Source organism: Symphalangus syndactylus, chromosome 11, assembly GCF_028878055.3.
Source record: "Symphalangus syndactylus isolate Jambi chromosome 11, NHGRI_mSymSyn1-v2.1_pri, whole genome shotgun sequence".
NCBI lineage: Eukaryota > Metazoa > Chordata > Mammalia > Primates > Hylobatidae > Symphalangus > Symphalangus syndactylus.
The window spans coordinates 88,368,361-88,388,340 of record NC_072433.2 but is presented as its reverse complement, the minus strand read 5'-3'; the positions used below and the strand labels follow the sequence as shown (position 1 = coordinate 88,388,340).

Below are 19,980 nucleotides of genomic sequence, written 5' to 3'. Positions count from 1 at the left end.
TTCAGTTAATTTGCTGGAGTGGCTCACAGAACTCAAGTAACTCAAGTTTATCAGTTTATTATAAAGAATAATACAAAGGGTACAAATGAAAAGATGCATAGAGCAATGTATGGGTGAAGAGGCATGGAGCCTTCATATGTTCCTCATGCATGCCACTCTTCAAAAACTTCTACCTGTTCAGCTATCCAGAAGCATTCTGAATCCTATTTTTTGAGGGGTTTTATGGAGGCTTTATTACATAGGCATGATTGATTAAACCATTTGCTGTTGGTGCTCAACTGAACTTTTAGCCCCTCTTTCCCCGCCGAAGGTTTAGGAGTGGTACTGAAAGTCTCAGCCCTCTAATCCTGCCTTAGTCTTTCTAGTGACCAGCCCAATCCTGTGGCTACCTAGAGGTTGTCAGCCACTAGTCAAGTCAGTAGCACAGAAAATTTTATAACACTGGATATTCCAAGGATTTTATGAGTTGTATGTAAAAAAATGGGGACTGAAGACTAAATATATGTATTTCACAATATCACAGTTGCTCTGTCAACTTAGCTTTATAATGGGTTCAAAACTGGTCATGAATTTACAGTTTGTTGCATTTTATTTTACTGTAAATATGGGAATAAAGTACCTTCAACGTCTCAACATCTAGAGATGAAGACAGAAGTCTCATTTATTCACTCTTGTATGGTTTAGAATTTTAACAATAGCATACATATATGACATTAAAATAGCCTAGATATGTTTAAAAATATATACCTACCATAAATGCATCTGCTTAATCCTTTGTAAAAATTAAGGTACGATAATCAATGATATTTCTTGATTTATAATGAGAAAAAAGTAGTTTAAAAGGATAAATAAAACAAATATTTTAAGAGAACTCCTAGTGATGACAGTGTTTCTGACTAAAGTATGATGCAAACTAGTACATGTGTATGTGTACCAAGGGCAGGACCAGATAAAATATGTCTGCTTAGGTTATTGCTACATTTTGTGTAGACTTTCTGTGAGAAAGTTTCCTAAACTTTGCAAAAAAAAAAAAAAAAAAAGAATCTGGAGAATGGAAGAGAGATGAAAGGACAAGTTGGAGAAAAAGGGTGAATTTCCTGATGAAAGGAAATGTGTGTATTGTTAAGAGTAAAGGATGGGAATGGTGGCTACAGAATTTCAAGTAAATTGTGGAATGAGAAGAACTAGAGGAAGAGCATTTTCAAAATGTTGTGAATTACAAGAAAAAGAGTAACGAAATGTTATTTCTGTGTAAATATCTTTTGGCTGATGATTGATGTTTCTTTGACTGTAAGATTGCTTTCTGACTAGGCAATAGAGATTCCAGGATCTAATTTCAGAGTTAAGTGTGTATGTGTAAATCCACCAAATATTTACAGTTCTTTTATAGAGTGTTAATTAGACTTTTCATTTCTTCATTTTACTGTTTTTATTTAATAATTTTTTGAGATAAAATATAATATTTTTATGATGAGAAAATCAGTAAGAGCTATTTTTAGAAGTCAGTCTTTAAATTGAAGCCCAGCACAGTGTAGAAAAGTAATAAAGAAATAAAAGAATAATACATGCCAAAGTGAGAGGTCTGCAACCATCTATCTGGATGACCCTATATAAGAGAATAAAGTTCTTTAAGCTTCAGTTTTCACACAAATTAAATAATAACTTTAAATTGGGTTTGTTATTTTTCACAACTGTGCATCAAAAAACTCTAAGACCTAGCGGGTGGCACAGGGGCCTCACCAGAAAGCCCCTCAGGACTGCTTCCTTGTTTGTTTGTTTGTTTGCTTTAACATTAAGGTTCCTGTTAATTTTAAAGTAATGCTGCTAATGTACAAAATTAAACATTAAAAATTTGTGAACTGAAGCAATTTTAAATCCTAAATTGATAAAACACTCTGAGACATTTTGTTAGTTTCCTAGAGCAGCCATAACCAAGTACTACCACAAATTATGTGGTTTAAAAACATATATTCTCTCAGAGTTCTGTAGGTCAGAAGTATAAAATTAAGGTGTCTGTAGGCCTATGATCCCTCTAAAGTTCTTAGTTAAGAATCATTTCTTGCAACTTCTTAGCTCTGCTGGTTGCCAGTAATTCTAAGCATTCTTGGACTTGTAGATTCCTAAATTCAATCTCAGACTCCATCTTCACATGGCATTCTTCCCTCTGTGAGCCTGCATATATTCAACTCTTCTTATAAGGGCATGAGTCCTATTGGATTAGGACCCACCTTAATCTAATATCACTTTATTTTAGCTTGGTTACATCTGCAAAGACCTTGTTTCCCAATAAAGTCACATTACAAATATGAGGCATTAGGACTTCAACATATCTTTTAGAAGGACACAGTTCAACCCACAACAGACACTAATGGGGTAAGCATAACATAGCATGGCATGGAATTGAATGGCATGGCATAGCATTTGTTTTGAAAGACCTACAGTAACTGAGATGTTTAAAAGATATATACTTTTCTGAGCCTGACACTTTTTAGCTATATGACCTTGAGCAAGACTCTTAACTTTTCCAAAACGAATACCTTTTATCTGAAAAATGCAACTAATAATTTTACCTATCTCATAAAGTTGCTTGGAGATTTCATGAATTTATATATGTAAAACACTTGGAACAGCGAATGATGCATAGCAGATGCGCTGTAACTATTTGTCATTATTATATTTGTAATATATAATAAGGCTGTATAAATTAACTGCCAAGTTAGAGACTAACTCTTTGAAAAGGAAGTGAATTCAATGTGGAATGAAGTAACACAGATGTCCTCAAATAACACTGAGCTTGAGCCTTCAACTACCACTAGAGATTAGATAGATGAAAAGAAGTGTTTCATTTTTGTGAAGTGATGTAGATGAGCAAAAGTAATTATTTTCTGTTCTCTTTCCCTCTATATTCAAAAAGAAACAATTACTTCTACTTGACTTCAATGTTTTTCAGTATGAAAACATTTACTATTTCTTGTTAGAATTTGTCTTTAAAATATGTATTACAAATCATGAGTGTTTTATTTCTAATGTTATGTGAATATACTCTGCAAAAGAAAATAATGAACTGAGTATTTCTTGCCCATTCTTTAAAAAATTCTAGAAAATACAGGGTGGAGTCACAAAGACAGTCAGCTTTATAAACTAGTGTGGTATCACATGTTGAGTAAATTAATAACTATTACATATGCATATAATTATGATATAATGTACACATACTTATATATCATCATATAATATACATATATAATTTCTATTATCTAAAGAAAGATTATGAGTAATTGGTTGTATACAATGACTTAATATTTTTCCATTTTGAGATTTAAGCAAATGCTCAAATTTTAAATTATTTTTTGAATGTTGATCAACAAGTGTTCAGAAATGTGCAAGCAAATATGAGACATGGTTGTGTTTCCAAATCTTATATTCAAGTAGAGGGATATTTAAACACATGAAAATACATATCACTCACGAATTCAACAGCAATGCAAGTACTGACTGGAGGCATCACAGGGGAAAATAGCACTTCATAAAATGTTTAATGAGAGTCTTAGGGATTTCTATCAAAATCATATGAACTGCTTTTTCTTTCTTCATCATGGTAAAATACATATAAATTCTGCCACTTTAATTATTTTAAGTGTATTATTAAGTGGCATTAATTACATTCACAATGCAATTCCAATATTGTCCAACCATGTCCAATAATCTATTTTCAAAACCTTTTTAACACTCCAAGCAGACACTCTTTAAAGAAGTAAGCACATATTTCCAATTCCCCTTTCCCCAACTCCTGGTAACTTCTAAACTACTTTCTCACTTTATACATTTACCTATTTTAGATATTTCAGATAGATTGGAATATACAACATTTGTTGTTTTGTGTCTGTGTGATTTCACTTACTGCAATGCTTTCAAGGATAAATCGTTGTAGCATATATACAAATTTTATTTTTTATTATGGCTGAATAAATATCCCATTGTGTGAATATACCACATTTTGTTTATCTGTTAGTGGAAAGTGAGTTGTTTGCTTCTTTTTGTTACTGTTAATACTGCTGCAATTAACATTGGCATGGAAATATCTGTTTGAGTCTGTTTTCAATTATTTTAGGCATATATCTAAAAGTGGAATTGCTGGGTTGTATGGTAATTACATGTTTAAATTTTTGAGGGAACGCCAAACTGTTTTCCACAGTGGCTGCTTTTTTTACATTCCCACCAGCAATATAAAAGGGTTTCAATTTCTTACATCTGCACTAACACATATTTTTTATTTGCTTTTTAATAATGGCCATTCTAATGGGCATGAAGTGACATCTCCTGGTTTTAATTTGCATTTCCCTAGTGATTACTAATGTTCTTGTGCATTTCTCTTTTGATTAGTGAATATTTGAAAATCTTTTCATGTATGTATAGCCCACTTTTATATCTTCATTGAAGAAATTTTTATCGATTTACATTGCCCATTTTTAAATTGTATTGTTTATTTTTGTTCTTGAGTGTAGGAGTTCTTTATATATTCTGAGTAAAAGCCTTTCTCAGATACATGATTTGCAAATATTTTTTCATATTCTGTAGGTTTTTTTTTTTCTTGACAATGTCTTTTGTGGCACAAAAGATTTTAGTTTTGGCAAAGTCCAACTTGTCGATTTTTCCTTTGTTTTTATTTTTTGTTGCTTTTAGTGTCATATATGAGTATCTGTTGCCAAAACCATAAACATAAAGGCTTATTCATGTTTTGTCTGAGGTACTTTATAATTTTAGCTCTTACATTTAGGTCACTGATACATTTTTAATCAAGTGGTCTAATCATGTTCTTTTGTATGTAGAAATTCAGTTGTTTCAGCACCATCCATTCTGATAAACTATTTTTTCACCATTGATGGACTTAGCACCCTTGTCAAAAATCAGTTTGTCATAAAGATGTGGTTTAAACTCTTAATTACATTCCATTGGCCCATATGTTTATTCTTCTGCAAGTATCAGACTGTTTTGATTATGGTAGTTTTGTAGTAACTTTCCACAATAGAAAGTGTGTGTCCTTCAACTTTGTTCTGTTTTTCAAAATTGTTGTGGCCTTGAGGGACCCTTGCAATTCTGTATATATTTGAGAGTTGGCTTTCCTGTTTCTGTAAATAAAGGCTTTTGAAATTTTGATAAAGAGTGTGTTGAATCTGTAAATTGATTTGATTTTTTTTGAATTGCTTATTGCTGTTTTAGGAACCACAACTAGATTTTGTGTGCTGATCTTGTGTTATATTTTTTTAATTTTTAATTTTTAGCTCAAATGCTTTCTGAATTCTGTGGAGTTTTTTTTTTTTTTATTATGTAAGATCAAGTTACCTCTGACTACAGACAATCTTATTTTTTCCTTTCCAATTTCAATGCTTTTTATTGCTTTCGCTTGTTTAATTTCTCTGGCTACAATTTCCAGTAAACTGTCAAATAACAGCAATGAAAAAAAGCATGTTTGTCTTGCTCGTTATCTTAGAGGGAAAGCTTTCAGTCTTTACAATGGCATAGATGGTTATTAGTGTGAGATCTTATAAATGTTCTTTGTTATTGTTTAGGAAGTTCCTTTGTATTCCTACTTTTCTGTTTTCATCATGAAAGAGTGCTCAGTTTTGCCATTTTTTTTTCTGAAACAACTGAGATAATCATTTTTTCTTTTTTTTTCTACTAATGTAAGGTATTATGTAGATGGATTTTTCTATGTTGAACCACCCTTGAATTCCTTAGATAAATCCTGCTTGGTCATAGCGTATAGTTCTTATATGTTGTTTGATTTGGTTTGCTAATGTTTTCCTAAGGATTTTTGCATATGTATTTATAAGGGATATTGTTCCATGTTTTTCTTTTCTTGTGATGTTTTTATCTGATTTTGGCATTGTTAGCCTCATAAACTGAATTTTAAAATACCTCTTTATTATCAAGTTTTTTTGGTAACAGTTTGATAAGTTTTTTTTTTCTTTTTTCGATATTTGTCATGATTAACTACTGAAGACATCTGGTCCTGGACTTTTCTTTTTTAGGAGATTTTAGGTTACTTATTGAATATCTTTAGTTGTTACAGGTCTATTGAAATTTTTTATTTCCTTTTGAGTCAGTTTGGAAGATGTGTATATTTTTAAGATTTTGTAAATTTCATCTAGGTTATCTATTTGTTGCTGTACAATTGTTCTTAGCATTCTCTTAACATTCTTTCCTCTTTCAATAAAGCTAGTAGTAATGTCTCTATTTTTATTTTGGTTCTTAGTCACTTGCACTACTTTTTTTTCTGGTCAAACTAGCAAAAGTTTGCCAATTTGGTTGATCTTCTCAAAGACCCAACTCTTGGGTACCTTGATTGTATTGTTTTTCTATTCTCTGCTTTATGTCTCCACTTTAGCCATTATCATTGTCTTGTTTCTGAAAGCTTTGGCTTTAGTTTTCATTTCTAGTTCCTACTTTGTTAGTATTTTCCCTAGTTCCTTAAGCTGTAAATTCCTTTTTCTAATTCCTCATGATGTACATTTGGGTTACTAATTTGAGGTCTTTTTTTTTTTAAATATAGGTATTTGCAGCTATAATTTTCCCACTGAGCACTGCATTTGTTACATCTATTAAGGTTTTACATGTTGTGTTTTATTTTAACTCATCTCTAAGTATTTTCTAATTTTTTGCAATCTTCATTGACACATTCATTGATTAATATTCATAAACAAAAACAAATTTAGGGTTACAAAACAAAATTACAAAAATATTAGCTTTCTATATTTGTCCATATATTTACCTCTATTGGTGATATTTATATCTTTGTATTGCTGTGAATTACATCCAGTTTCCTTTCATTTCAACCTAAATAATTCCTTTTTGCATTTTTTGTAAGGAATGTCTAGTAGTAATCAACTTTCTCAGATTTGGTTATCTGAAAATGTCTTAATTTTACTTTATTTCTCAAGAATAGTTTTGTCAGGTATAGAACTCTTGGTTGGCATTCATTTTTTTTTTCATTCAGCATTATAAATATATAATACCCATGCCTTTGGCCTTCAAGTTTCACTTGAGAAATCAGCTCCTAATCTTGTTGAGGATCCTTGTATATGATGATGAGTCATTTCTCTCTCACTTCATTCAAGATTATCTTATCTTTGGCTTTTAACAATTTGACTATGCTGTGTCTTAATGTGGGTCTGGTTAATTTTTATTATACTTGGATTTTGTTGATCTTCTTGGATTTGCATACATATGTACTTGATTAAAATGGTAGTATTTTTGTTTCTATTACCTTAAATATTCTCTCTGCCCCTATTTTCTATTTCTTCTAGTTCTGAGACTTTCATAATTTGTATGTTGCTGAATTGATAGCCTTCATCGGGTCACTTAGGCTCTGTTAAGTATTCTTTATTATTACTTTTTCTTTCTGCTCCTCAGAGTCAATAGTTTTCACTGTCCTATCTTCAAGTTCACTGATTCTTTCTTCTACCTCCTCAAATCTGCTGTTGAGCCCATATAGCAAAACATTCACTTTGGTTATTGATTTTATCTCGAGAGGTTTTGTTTGGTTTCTTTGAAGATATACATCATTTTAATATTATTGTCATTTTGTTTAGACATTGTTTTGTTAATTTGTTTAGTTTTTTATTTCTTTCTGTCTCCTCTCTTAGCTGTTTATCATATTTAGAAGAGTTGCTTAAAGATTTGTCCAGTCAATATCATGATTGGGCTTTCTCAATCAGTTTCAAATGCTGTTAGAGAAAACCATGGAATGGACATCTTAAACAACAGAAATTTATGTATCACAGTTCTGGAGGCTGGGAAGTCTGAGGGTAAGGGCCTGATGGATCCAGTGTCTGGTGAGGGTGTGTCTCCTGGTGGATCCAGTGTCTGGTGAGGGTATGTTTCCTGGTGGATCCAGTGTCTGGTGAGGGTATGTTTCCTGGTTTGCAGATGGCGGTTTTCTTATTGTGTCCTTTCATTTTAACCTAAAGAAGTTCCTTCAGCATTTTTTTATAGGGCTAAAATTGTGAAGAGCAGAGAGAATGAGTGAGAGAGAGAAAGAGAGAGATCAAGCTCTTAGGTTTCTTCTTGTAAAACTTGTAATCCCACTCGTGATGTCTCCACCCTTGCGACTTAATCATCTTCCAAATGCATCACCATTTAGCTCCATCACATTGGAGGTTAGGATTTCAACATATACACTTGATGGAGAAACAAACATTTAGCTCATTGCATATTTGGAGCTATTTTTTAAATATTAAAAAATTTAATATTTTTTCCTTTCAATGGGCAGGTTTTTTTCTGTTTATTTGCATGTCTTGTGATTTTGTTATTGTTTTTAAAAAGTAGACTTTTGAATGCTTTAATGTGGCAACTCTGGAAGTCAGATTCTCCCTCTTACTCAGGATTTGCAGCCTTTTTATTGTTGAAGGTTTAATAGTCCATGTTTAGCGACTTTTCCAAATGATTGTAAAAATTGTATTCTTTGTCATATGTGGTCCCTGAAATCTCTGATCTTTTATCTTGTGTTTAGTTAATACTTTGACAGAGATTTTCTTGATTGTTATGAGCTAAAAATAAGTAAATAAACAAAACAACAACTATAGAACAGAAAAAAAAAGCAACCCAAAACAAACTTCTCTATCAATCATTGCAGATTGGCTCTATGCTGGGGTACTTCAAATCTGGGGTACTTCAAATCTTTGCCAGGTTTCCAACTTAGTCTAGTTCCCAAGGCAAAATATTAGGACCCTCTCAGTTTTTTCTGAGCATATATCTTGCCCTGGTTATGCATGTGGAATTCTAAATTCTCTTGTATACACAGATGTTCCTAGTTTTCCAAAGAATCTATCACAACTTTACCTATTGAACTTTAGATGGTATATAAAAATGAACGGCTTTTCCGTACTACCCACAGAGGGGTCCATATGGCATTGTTCTGTATTCCTGTCATTCCTAACTTAAAGTGAAATCTTCACAATGTCTGGAGCCCTTCATGTCTTGCAACTAAAGGAGGAGGATGTCCTTAAGTTCCTTGAAGCAAGAACACACTTAGGAGGTTTGTTGTATTTATATCAATAAAATATAGTAAAACAGTTTTAAAAAAGAATATATATATATACATGTATATATGTGTATATATATGTATATATGTGTATATATATACACACAAACACATATGTCTTAAAACATACACACACACACAGAAACACACACACATACACACTGAAAGTTGAACTAATAAACAAGCATCTGGGGCAAAAGTTACTCTCTCTCTCTCTCTCTATATATATATATATATACACACACACACACCATATATATATATATATATATATATATACACCCTATATATATAGAGAGAGAGAGTAACCATATATATGGCATATATATACATAGAGATATGCATATATATTGCACATATATATGGGTGTATATATATATATGTGCAATATATGCCACTTTTTTTGGTCTGACTTAGGAAAAACAGAGACAAGTACCATATGTTAGTTCTTCAGGTAGCCCATTTGACAGCTCAGAACACATAAACAGAATTCTTTATATATAAGGTTTGCTCTGCTTTTTCAGGAACTGGAGACCAAGATCCCACACTGAAGACACCAAGTTGCTACCACTTCAAGACTGCTACTGTACCAAGGAGGTGGTGTGATAAAGGCAAGTAAAAAAACTGAGAATTTTTTGTCAATTTCAACTTGCCTTTTTCTTAATTTAACATTCACTTGGTTGACACAAACATTTGATTGTTTTTTAGAATTTTGTCAAAGTTGTTTCTAACGATTTATGCTTATTTGTTGCTACTTCTGGGGATGAAGGAGAGATTGGTACTGCCTACTCTACCATTTTGCTGATGTTACTTTGAGATATCATAAATTTGTTAAAAATAATTTTTTTGCTATATTATGCCTACTTAAAATCTAGTGGGTGAAGATAAATCCTGCTCAGTCATAGTGTATAGCTCATATATGTTGTTTGATTTGATCTGCTAATGTTTTCCCAAGGATTTTTGCATACGTATTTATAAGGGATATTGTTCCATGTTTTTCTTTTCTTGTGATGTTTTTATCTGATTTTGGCATTGCTAGCCTCATAAACTGAATTTTAAAATACCTCTTTATTGTCAAGTTTTTTTGCTAACAGTTTTATAAGCTTTTTTTTCTTTTTTTGATATTTGTTATGATTAACTACTGAAGACATCTGGTCTTGGATTTTTCTTTTTTAAGAGATTTTGTGGCTCTATTTCTGCGTATATATATACAGATAACAACTATATGGAATACAGTGTGACATTATGATACATGTATACATTGTGGAATGATAAAATCAGGAAAATTAATATATCTATCCCTTTAAATAGTTCTTTTTGTTGTGGTAAGAACATTTGAAGTCTGTTCTTTAGCTATTTTGAAAGATACATTACATTATTAACTATAGGCACCATGTTATATAATAGGTCCCCAGAATTTATTTCTCCTAAGAAATGATTCCCTTTCTTTCATATAGTTGCCAACACTTGTTATCTTTCATTTTTTTAATGGTAGCCATTCTAGCAGGTGTGAGGTAATATCTCATTGTTGTTTTAACTTGCATTTCTCTGATGACTAGACATGTTGAACATTTTTTTACATACCTGTCAGTATAATAACAACTCACTGAAGCCTCAACTTCCTGAGCTCAAGTGATCCTCCCATCTCAGCCTCCCAAGTAGCTGAGACCATAGGCCTGTGCCACCATGCTTAACTAACAATTTTGTCTGCTTTGTATAGAGGCAGATCTCACTATGTTGTCCAGGTTTGAACTTATAGGCTCAAGTGATCCTCCTACTTTGGCCTCCAAAACTTCTGGGATTATAGGCATGAGCCACCATTCTCAACCCTTTTGTCCATTTTTATTGAAATTTTTTTTCTTGTTATTGACTAGTTTGAGTTTCTTGTATATTTTGGATATTAGCCCCTTATCTGATGTATAATTTGCAAATATTTTCTCTCTACCTGTAGGTTGTCTCTTTACTCTGTTAATTGTTTGATTTGCAGTGTAGAAACTTTTTTGTTTGATGGAATCCCATTTGTCTATTTCTGCTTTTGCCATCTGTGCTTTTAGAGTTATATCCAAGAAATCACTGCCTCGTCTAGTGTCATGTAGCTTTTCTCCTATATTCTTTTTAATAGTTTTACAGTCTCAAGTATTACATTTAAGTCTTTAATTCATTTTGAATTGAATTTTGTATAAGGAGTGATACAAGGGTTCAAGTTTATTCATATGCACGTGGATATTGGGTTTTCCCACAACTGTTTATTGAAGAGACTGCCTTTTCCCCATTTTGTGTTCCTGGCACTGTTTTGGAAAATCAATTGACCATAAATGTCCATTTTATTTATTCACCCTCTTTCCTATTACATTAGTGAATGTTTCTGGGGTTTTTTGTTGTTGTTGTTTTTTATTGTTTTGTTTTGTTTGTTTGCCTGTACAATGCTGTTTTGATTACTACAGTTTTGTAATATATTTTGAAAGTTGGAAATGTGATAGCTTGAGCTTAGTACTTTCTGCTGAAGATAACTGGCTACTTGGGGTCTTCTGTGGTTCCACACAAATGGTAATTTTTTTCTATTTCTATGAAGAAAGACATTGGAAATTTGGTAGGAATTACATTGAGTCAGTATATCACTTTGAGTAGAATAGACATTTTAACAATATTAATCCTTCCAATGCATGAGCACCAGATATCTTTCAATTTGTGTCATTTTCATTGTTTTACATCAATATACAAGTTTCAGTATACAGATCTTTCACCTCCGTAGTTAAATTTACTAATTTACTGATATTTCATTTTTTGATGTTATTGTAAATTAAATATATTTTTTCAAGTCCTTTTTTCTTAGTGTATAGAGACACTACTGAATTTTCTGAACTAATTTTGTATCCTGCTACTTTACTATGTTCTTTTATTAGTTCTAACAGTTTTTTGGTGTAATCTTTGAAATTTTCTCATATAAGATTGTTATAAGATGTGTGGAAATCAGAGAAAATTTTACATCTTTCTTTTCTATTTAGATGTTCTTTTTCTTACCTAGTTAATCTGGCCAAGACTTCCAGTACTACTTTGAAAAGAGGTGATGATAGTGGGCATTTTTGTCTTGTTCCTAATTTTAGAAGGTATGCCTTCAACTCTTTATCACCTAGTATAAAGTTAGCTTTGAGCTTGTCATGAGCTAAGAAAGGAGAAAGGGAAGTGCAAAATAAGTGAAATTTATATACCAAGAAAAGTGTTTACATTACAAGTGATATGTGAGACAAAAAAATAATGAGGACCTTTATTGTGCTGAGAAACATTTGTTAACTTATCTTTATTCTTTTTTATTTTTTTCTGTATGCTCTTCAGATTGGATGATTTCCAGGGACCTGTCTTTGAGTTCCCTGATTCTTCCTATTGCTTGAGCTAGTCTGTTGAATCCCTCTAATAAATTTTTCAGTTCAGTTATAGCAATTTTCAGCTCTACAATTTCTGTTCAGTACTTTTTTATGGTTTCTATCTCTTTGTTGAAATCTTCAGTTTATACATGCATTGCTCTCCTAACCTCAATGAGCATCTTTATGACCATAATTTTGAGTTTCCTGTTAGGTAAAAAACATATCTTCGCTTCACTTGGGTAAGTTTCTAGAGATTTATCTTGTTTGCTTATTTTAAATATATTTTCCTGTATATTCATTTTTTTTTTCACTGTCTTGGTCTCTGTGAATCAGATAAGACTACTGCCTCTCTCAGTCTTGTTAGACCAGTCTCTTGTAGGAGAAGCATCTCAACTATCTGTCTGGCTAGAGATTTTAACGTACCTTTTAAATTTTTGTGTTTGACCAAACTACTGTCTATGTTTTTGGTGGCTCCCTGGAAATTAGAATAGGCCACATCCTGTCAGTACCCTCTGATAAGTAAGGTAAAAGCCAACACCTCTAGATGTAGCTGGAAAGTTGGAGATGTATTTCAGTTTTATCTATCCTCATGGTAAAGCTGAGCACAGGCTCTTATCTCCCTCTCTTTCTGCAGTAAGCCTGAGCAAGGATCTTTGTCAAATGCCCGTATTCATAATCAGTTTGTATGCTCTGATCTTGGGGAGATAGCTGCTGGACGTGGGCCCATTGTATATCTACTTCTTTATTTTTTGTGGTCTAGGGCCACTCACGAACACAAATCCATTGAATCCAGAGTTATGTTTTTACGAAGATAGTCCCTTGAGCAGAAGCTATGGGAGTTATGGCACTATGTGCTTCAACCATCTCTTTTCAGGATGAAGAGGTAGACCTGGATATATCACTGGAGCAAGCAGGAGGAAAGGCTCAGGAAGTTTCAAGCCCTGGCTAAGGCTATCAAAGGGTTACTATTTTGGTCTATTCTATTAGCTCCTTGATACAAATTTATTAGAAGCAGGACATTAAGAAGACACTGAAAGAGAATACAAGAAACCTCTTTCAGAGAGAAAATAGAAACTATACATTCCAACCCTATATCTGCACTGCTTTAAGGGGGCATAGCAGCTAGAAGATATTGCACATCATTTAAAAACTACCTCTTTGTTCTGTGATCCAGAGAGCCTTGGATATGCCTAGTTCTTTCTGCCCCCAGAGATAAGATGCTTAGGAGTTAGCCCATCTGGTGGGATCCATAAAAGTTGGGGCACTTAATGTGTGGCTTAAACATTTTCTGGGAGAAGAAGGAAACTTAACTTTTAAAGCCCCATTATCTTCACCACCCTTAAGAGATGAAGCGCCTGGAAGTACTTGAATGATTGCTCACAACTGTACTTTTCCTTCTGTGTTCTAGAGAGACTTACATGTGCCTAGTCTTCTTTGCTCCCACAGCTAGGAGGATTAGAATTAAATACCTTGGGTGGAAGCTGTAAAAGTTGGAGTGTTTGCTATTTGGGCAAACTCTTTCCAGAATGAATTGATAAACTTGATGTTATCACTGGGGCAAGCAGGAGTAGAAGGCTTGGAAAGTGCTGATCTGCTTCTCAGGCTGCTGGAGGGTCACTGTTTGTTTGATCTTTAAGTTCTCAATGTGTGTTAGGTAGAAGCCAGGCTACTAAGTATCCACTGCAACAGTGTATCATAAACCCCTTCTGGAGAGAAACAAGGAGCTATTTTTTCAAGCCCCTTCTCTGCACTACTGCTGGAGGATAGAGTCCCTCGAAGTGCTTGCACATGTATATAAAACCACTCATTTTTTCTTCTTGTGGACAAGATAGACTTTTACATAGTTAATCTCCTTCACTCCCAGAGTTAGTGAATTAAGAACCAAATTAAAAGGAACCTTAGAGTGAGGGCATTATATGTGAGGTCCAAGTCCACTTCTCCACAGGCAGAGCTGAGTGTTTGGGATTTCTTTCCTGTCTACATGGTGCTGTATCTGAACAGGGCCTGTGCCTGGGTGTGCCTCAGCTTTTACTACCCATTCCATGTGGATGTTTTCTTAGCTGCTCAGTGAGTAGGAGTCTTAACTATTTCTGAGTTTCTCTCAGATGGAACTGATACATGAATAGATGTTTATTTGGTACATCCATGCTTGGAGTGTGAATCAGAAAGCTCTTTTTCCACCATTTTGTTGACATCTCCCATAAAGTCATTTTAATAAGACATTCACTTCATGAAAATATAGATAGACCTAGAAAATAATACAAATAAGGGTGACTTTTTTCTAAGATGTCAGATTGGAGGGACTGTCAGTGTATCTCTCCCACTTGGAAGGACAGAATAGTGTGTAGAAATTCACACTGTGAACTGTTTTCCAAGGAGCAATGCAGGAAATTAATAGGAAAACTTAAATAATCCATAGACCCTTTGAAAGAAGTAACAGTCTGAAGCCTCCTCTCTGAGACAAGAGAAAAACTGAAAGTCCACAGAGTGTGAGGAGAGAGAGACTGCCTCTGGGATATACATTCCCACTTGGGAATCTGAAAATCCAGGTCACAGGAGACATTAAACCTACCCAGAGCTGGGACTGATTTAGGGAATGACAAGAAATGTGAAAGTAGAAGCAGCAGCAGGAAATACTTTGCAAGTATTCCCAGTCTCCAGTGTGAACTGAAGGAAGCCATTCCTGATTATATCTCATAAGAGACTTTGGGGAAGTCAGTCAGCTAGCTCAGGGATGGGTCACTATGATGAGAATGAAGCTCCTAACTGAATTTCATAATATAATCTCAAGTGGGGATGAACTCCCTTGACCAGAACCCAGGGGCTGAACGGGAAGTATGCTCCAGAAACAAGCACAGGAGCTGGGCACCCAGCCTAGTGAGGAGACAAGGAGGCCATGGTTGCTATCTCTGAAGGGTAAGCTTATGGCCTGAGCAGGTCTGAGTTCTGTGCACAGACAGCCTGGGTCTTAACCTGGTGATGTTAGTGGAACACTGTGGAAATGAGATTATCCTTGCCAACTGCATGGAAGCTGGGTGAAGCTTACAGCTGCCTATAACTCCCCACTCCCTTTACAAACTTTTCTGTGAAGCAGAGGCAGTTATACTCACCTTGGGAACACTGCTCCAGCGACCATAGAACCACCCCCTGACCCTCACAGGGGTCATAGCTTGCCCTGCTCAAGGAGAGTCAGAGTACAGACTCGACTAACCTTGCTTCTACCTGGTTGTGCCCATCCACCCACCCTGGTAGCTTAGCACAAACAACATAAACTTTTGGGAGCCTTATAGCCCTGCTTATTGCCCAAGAAACCAGAATACTGAAGAGGTGCCACGATGGCCAATTAGAAGCAGCTGCAATCCAAGATACTAACAGAGAAGAATGAAAGGGGAGAGTGAATACAGTACCTTCAACTGAAATATCTAGGTTCTCACATTGGGACTGATTAGGGAAACAATTTGACTGTGGACAGTGAAGAAAAGCAGAGTAGGGTGATGGCCCACTCTGGAGTGACATAGAGCCAAGGGAACCCCCAGCCCTAGCCAGGGAAACCAGGAGTGATTGTGTAACTCCAGGAAACCATGCTTCTCCCATGGATCTTTGCAAACCATGGATCAGGAGATCCCCTTGTGAGCTCATGACACCAGGACCTTGCGTCTGACACACAGAGCTGTGTGGAGTCTTCAGATCAGCTGCTCATGCACACACAGAGACCATGTAGCATACTCTAGCCCAGGGATCCCCAATAAACATGTCTGCAACTCACCTAAGGCTGTATGTCTGCATACAACCCTAGGAAGAGTATAGAATTCAGAGAGCTGAGCGTCATTCCACTTACATGACACCTCACGGGATAAGAAAACCTGTTTTGGAATTCCAGCCAGGCATTGGCAACAGGATGGAGCCTGCCTGAGATCAGACGGAGCCCCTGGGGTTGGGCGGCGGGGAAGGTGCACCATCTCTGCTATTTGGTTGACTCAGCCATTCCAACTTGTGGGCTATGGAGAGTCCAAATGGTCCAGACAAGAAAGGGTCCCCCCAGCAGTGTAGCACAGTGGTTTTGCCAGATCATGGACAGACTGCTTTTTTAAGTGGGACCCCAATCCATTCCTCCTCGCTGGGCAGGACCTCCCAGCCAGGGCCTCTAGCCATACCCATCTGCAGGTATTACAGAGAAAGCTCTGATCTCTCTCTGGGACAGAGTGCCTGAAGGGAAGGGACAACAACAACAACAATAACAAGACCACAAAAAAACCCATCCAAAGGTCTGCAAACTCAAAGATTGAAGGTTGTCTATAAGCCCACAAAGATGAGAAAGAATCAAAGCAAAAACGCTCAAAACTCAAAAAGCCAGAATGCTTTATTTTCCTCCAAATGACTGCAACACCTCTCCAGCAAGAGCTCAGAACTGGGCTGTGTCTGAGATGGCTGAAATGGCAAAAGTAGGCTTCAGAATGTGGATAATAACAAACTTCAATGAGCTATAAGTGCATGTTGTAACCCAAGGCAAAGAAGATAAGAATGACGATAAAACAATACAGGAGCTGACAGCCAAAATAGCCAGTTTAAAGAGAAACATAACTGACCTGTTAGAGTTGAAAAACACATTACAAGAAGTTCACAATGCAATCACAAGTATTAGTAGAAGTATAGACCAAGCAGAAGAAAGAATCTCAGAGCTGGATCACCGGCTTTCTGAATTAAGACAGGCAGACAAGAAGAGAGAAAAAAGAATGAAAAGGCAAGAACAGAACCTCTGAGAAATATGGTATTATGTAAAGAGACTGAATCTACAACTAATTGGGGTACCTGAAACAGATGGGGAGAATGGAACCAAGTTGGAAAACATACCTCTGGATATTATCCAGTAGAATTTCCACAACCTAGCAGGACAAGGAAACATTCAAATTCAAAAAATGCAGAGAACCTCAGTAAGATACTCCATGAGAAGATCATCCCTAAGACACATAATTATTAGATTCTTCAAGGTCAAAAGAATAAAAAAATGTTAAAGGCAGCCAGAAAGACTAGGTCATTGACAAAGAGAAGTCCATTAGAATACCAGTGTACCCTTCAGCAGAAACCCTATAAGCCAGAAGAGTTTGGGGACCAATATTCAACATTGTTAAAGAAAAAAAATTCCCAACCACGAATTTCATATGCAGCCAAACTAAGCTTCATAAGCAAAAAAAAAAAAAAAAGTTAAGATCCATTTTGAACAAGCAAATGCTGAGGAAATTTGTTACCACCAGACTGGCCTTCCAAGAGCTCCTGAAGGAAACACTAAATATGGAAAGAAAAGATTATTACCAGCCACTTCAAAAACACACTGAATTTCTCAGACCAGTGGAATTATAAAGCAATCACATAAACAAATCTGCATAATAACCAGTAAGATCAAAATGACAGGATCAAATCCACACATAACAATACTAACCTTAAATGTAAATAGGCTGAATACTGCAATTAGAAGACACAGAATAGAAAGCTGAATAAAGAATCAAGACCAATTACTATGCTGTAATCAAGAGACCCTATCTCATATGCAGAGACACACATAGGCTCCAAATATTTACCAAGCAAACGGGAAACAGAAATAAAAGCAAGGGATGCAATCCTAGTTTCTGTCAAAACAGGCTTTAAACAAACAAAGATCAAAAAAGACAAAGAAGGGCATTCCATAATGATAAATGGTTTAATTTACAAGAAGAAATAGCTATCTTAAATATATATGCATCTAATACAGGAGCACCCAGATTCATAGAGCAAGTTCTTAGATACCTTCAAAGAGACTTAGGCTCCCACACAATAACAGTGGGAAAATGTAATACCATGCTGACAATTTTAGACAGAACACTGAGGGAGAAAGTTAACAAAAATATTCAGGAACTGAACTCACCTCTGGATAAAGTGGACATGACAGATATATACAGAACTCTATACCCAGAAACAACAGAATATACATTATTCTCCTCACCACATGGCAATAACTCTAAAATTGATCAAGGAGAACTACCAACCACTGCTAAAGGAAATAAGAGAGGATACAAACAAATAGACAAACATTTCTGCTCATGGACAGGAAGAATCAATATTGTGAAAATAGCCATACTGCCCAAAGTAACATATAGATTCAATGCTATTCCCATCAAGCTACCATTAACTTTCTTCACAGAATTAGAAAAAACTCCTTTAAATTTCAAGTGGAACCAAAAAAGAGCCTGTATAGCCAAGACAATCCTAAGCAAAAAGAACAAAGCTGGAGGCATCACACTACCTGACTTCAAACTATACTACAAGGCTACAGTAATCAAAACAGAATGGTGATGGTACCAAAACAGATATACAGAAGAATGGAACAGAACAGAGGCCTCAAAAATAACAACACATATCTACAACCATTTGATTGTTGACAAAACTGACAAAAACAAGCAATAGGGAAAGGATTTCCTATTTAACCAATGGTGTTGGGAAAACTGGCTAGCCATATGCAGAAAACTGAAACTGGACTCCTTCCTAACACCTTATACAAAAATTGACTCAAGATGGATTAAAGACTTAAATGTAAGACTTAAAACCATAAAAGCCCTAGAAGAAAACCTAGGCAATACCCTTCAGGACATAGGCATGGGCAAAGACTTCAAGACTAAAACACCAAAAGCAATGGCAACAAAAGCCAAAATTGACAAATGGGACCTAATTAAACTAAAGAGCTTCTGCACAGCAAAAGCAACTATCATCAGAGTGAACAGGCAACCTACAGAATGGGAGAAAATTTTTGCAATCTAGTCATCTGACAAAGGGCTAATATCCAGAATCTACAAAGAACTTAAACAAATTTACAAGAAAAAAAGCAAACAACTCCATCCAAAAGTGGGCAAAAGATATGAACAGACACTTCTCAAAAGAAGACATTTATGTGGCCAAAAAACATATGAAAAAAAGCTCGTCATCACTGGTCATCAGAGAAATGCAAATCAAAACCACAATGAGATATCATCTCATGCCAGTTAGAATGACGATCACTGAAAAGTTCAGAAACAACAGTTGCTGGAGAGGATGTGGAGAAATAGGAACACTTTGACACTGTTGGTGGAAGTGTAAATTAGTTCAACCATTGTGGAAGACAGTGTGGTGATTCCTCAAGGATCTAGAACCAGAAATATCATTTGATGCAGCAATCTCATTACTGGGTATATACCCAAAGTATTATAAATCATTCTACTATAAAGACACAAGCACACGTATGTTTATTGCAGCACTGTTCACAAGAGCAAAGACTTGGAACCAACCCAAATGCCCATCAATGATAGACTAGATAAAGAAAATGCGGCACATATACACGATGGAATACTATGCAGCCATAAGAAAGGATGAGTTCATGTCCTTTGCAGGGACATGGATGAAGCTGGAAACCATCATTCTCAGGAAACTAATACAGGAACAGTAAACCAAACACTGCATGTTCTCACTAAGTGGGAGTTGAACAATGAGAACACATGGACACAGGGAGGGAACATCACACACTGGGGCCTGTTGGGGGTAGGGGCTAGGGGAGGGATAACATTAGCAGAA

The 19,980-nt window shown here is 35.3% G+C and overlaps 1 long non-coding RNA gene across 2 annotated transcripts in view; it reads left to right on the top strand.

Annotated features, from left to right (window-relative positions):
- The window catches only part of LOC134731835 (uncharacterized), a 409,501-nt gene extending 399,861 nt beyond the window's left edge, over nucleotides 1–9,640 (top strand). For both annotated transcript variants that reach the window (XR_010114459.1, XR_010114458.1), the window contains one exon: nucleotides 9,568–9,640. This is a non-coding gene — a long non-coding RNA (uncharacterized lncRNA). The remainder of the gene's footprint in view (nucleotides 1–9,567) is intronic.
- Nucleotides 9,641–19,980: the final 10,340 nt, after the last annotated feature.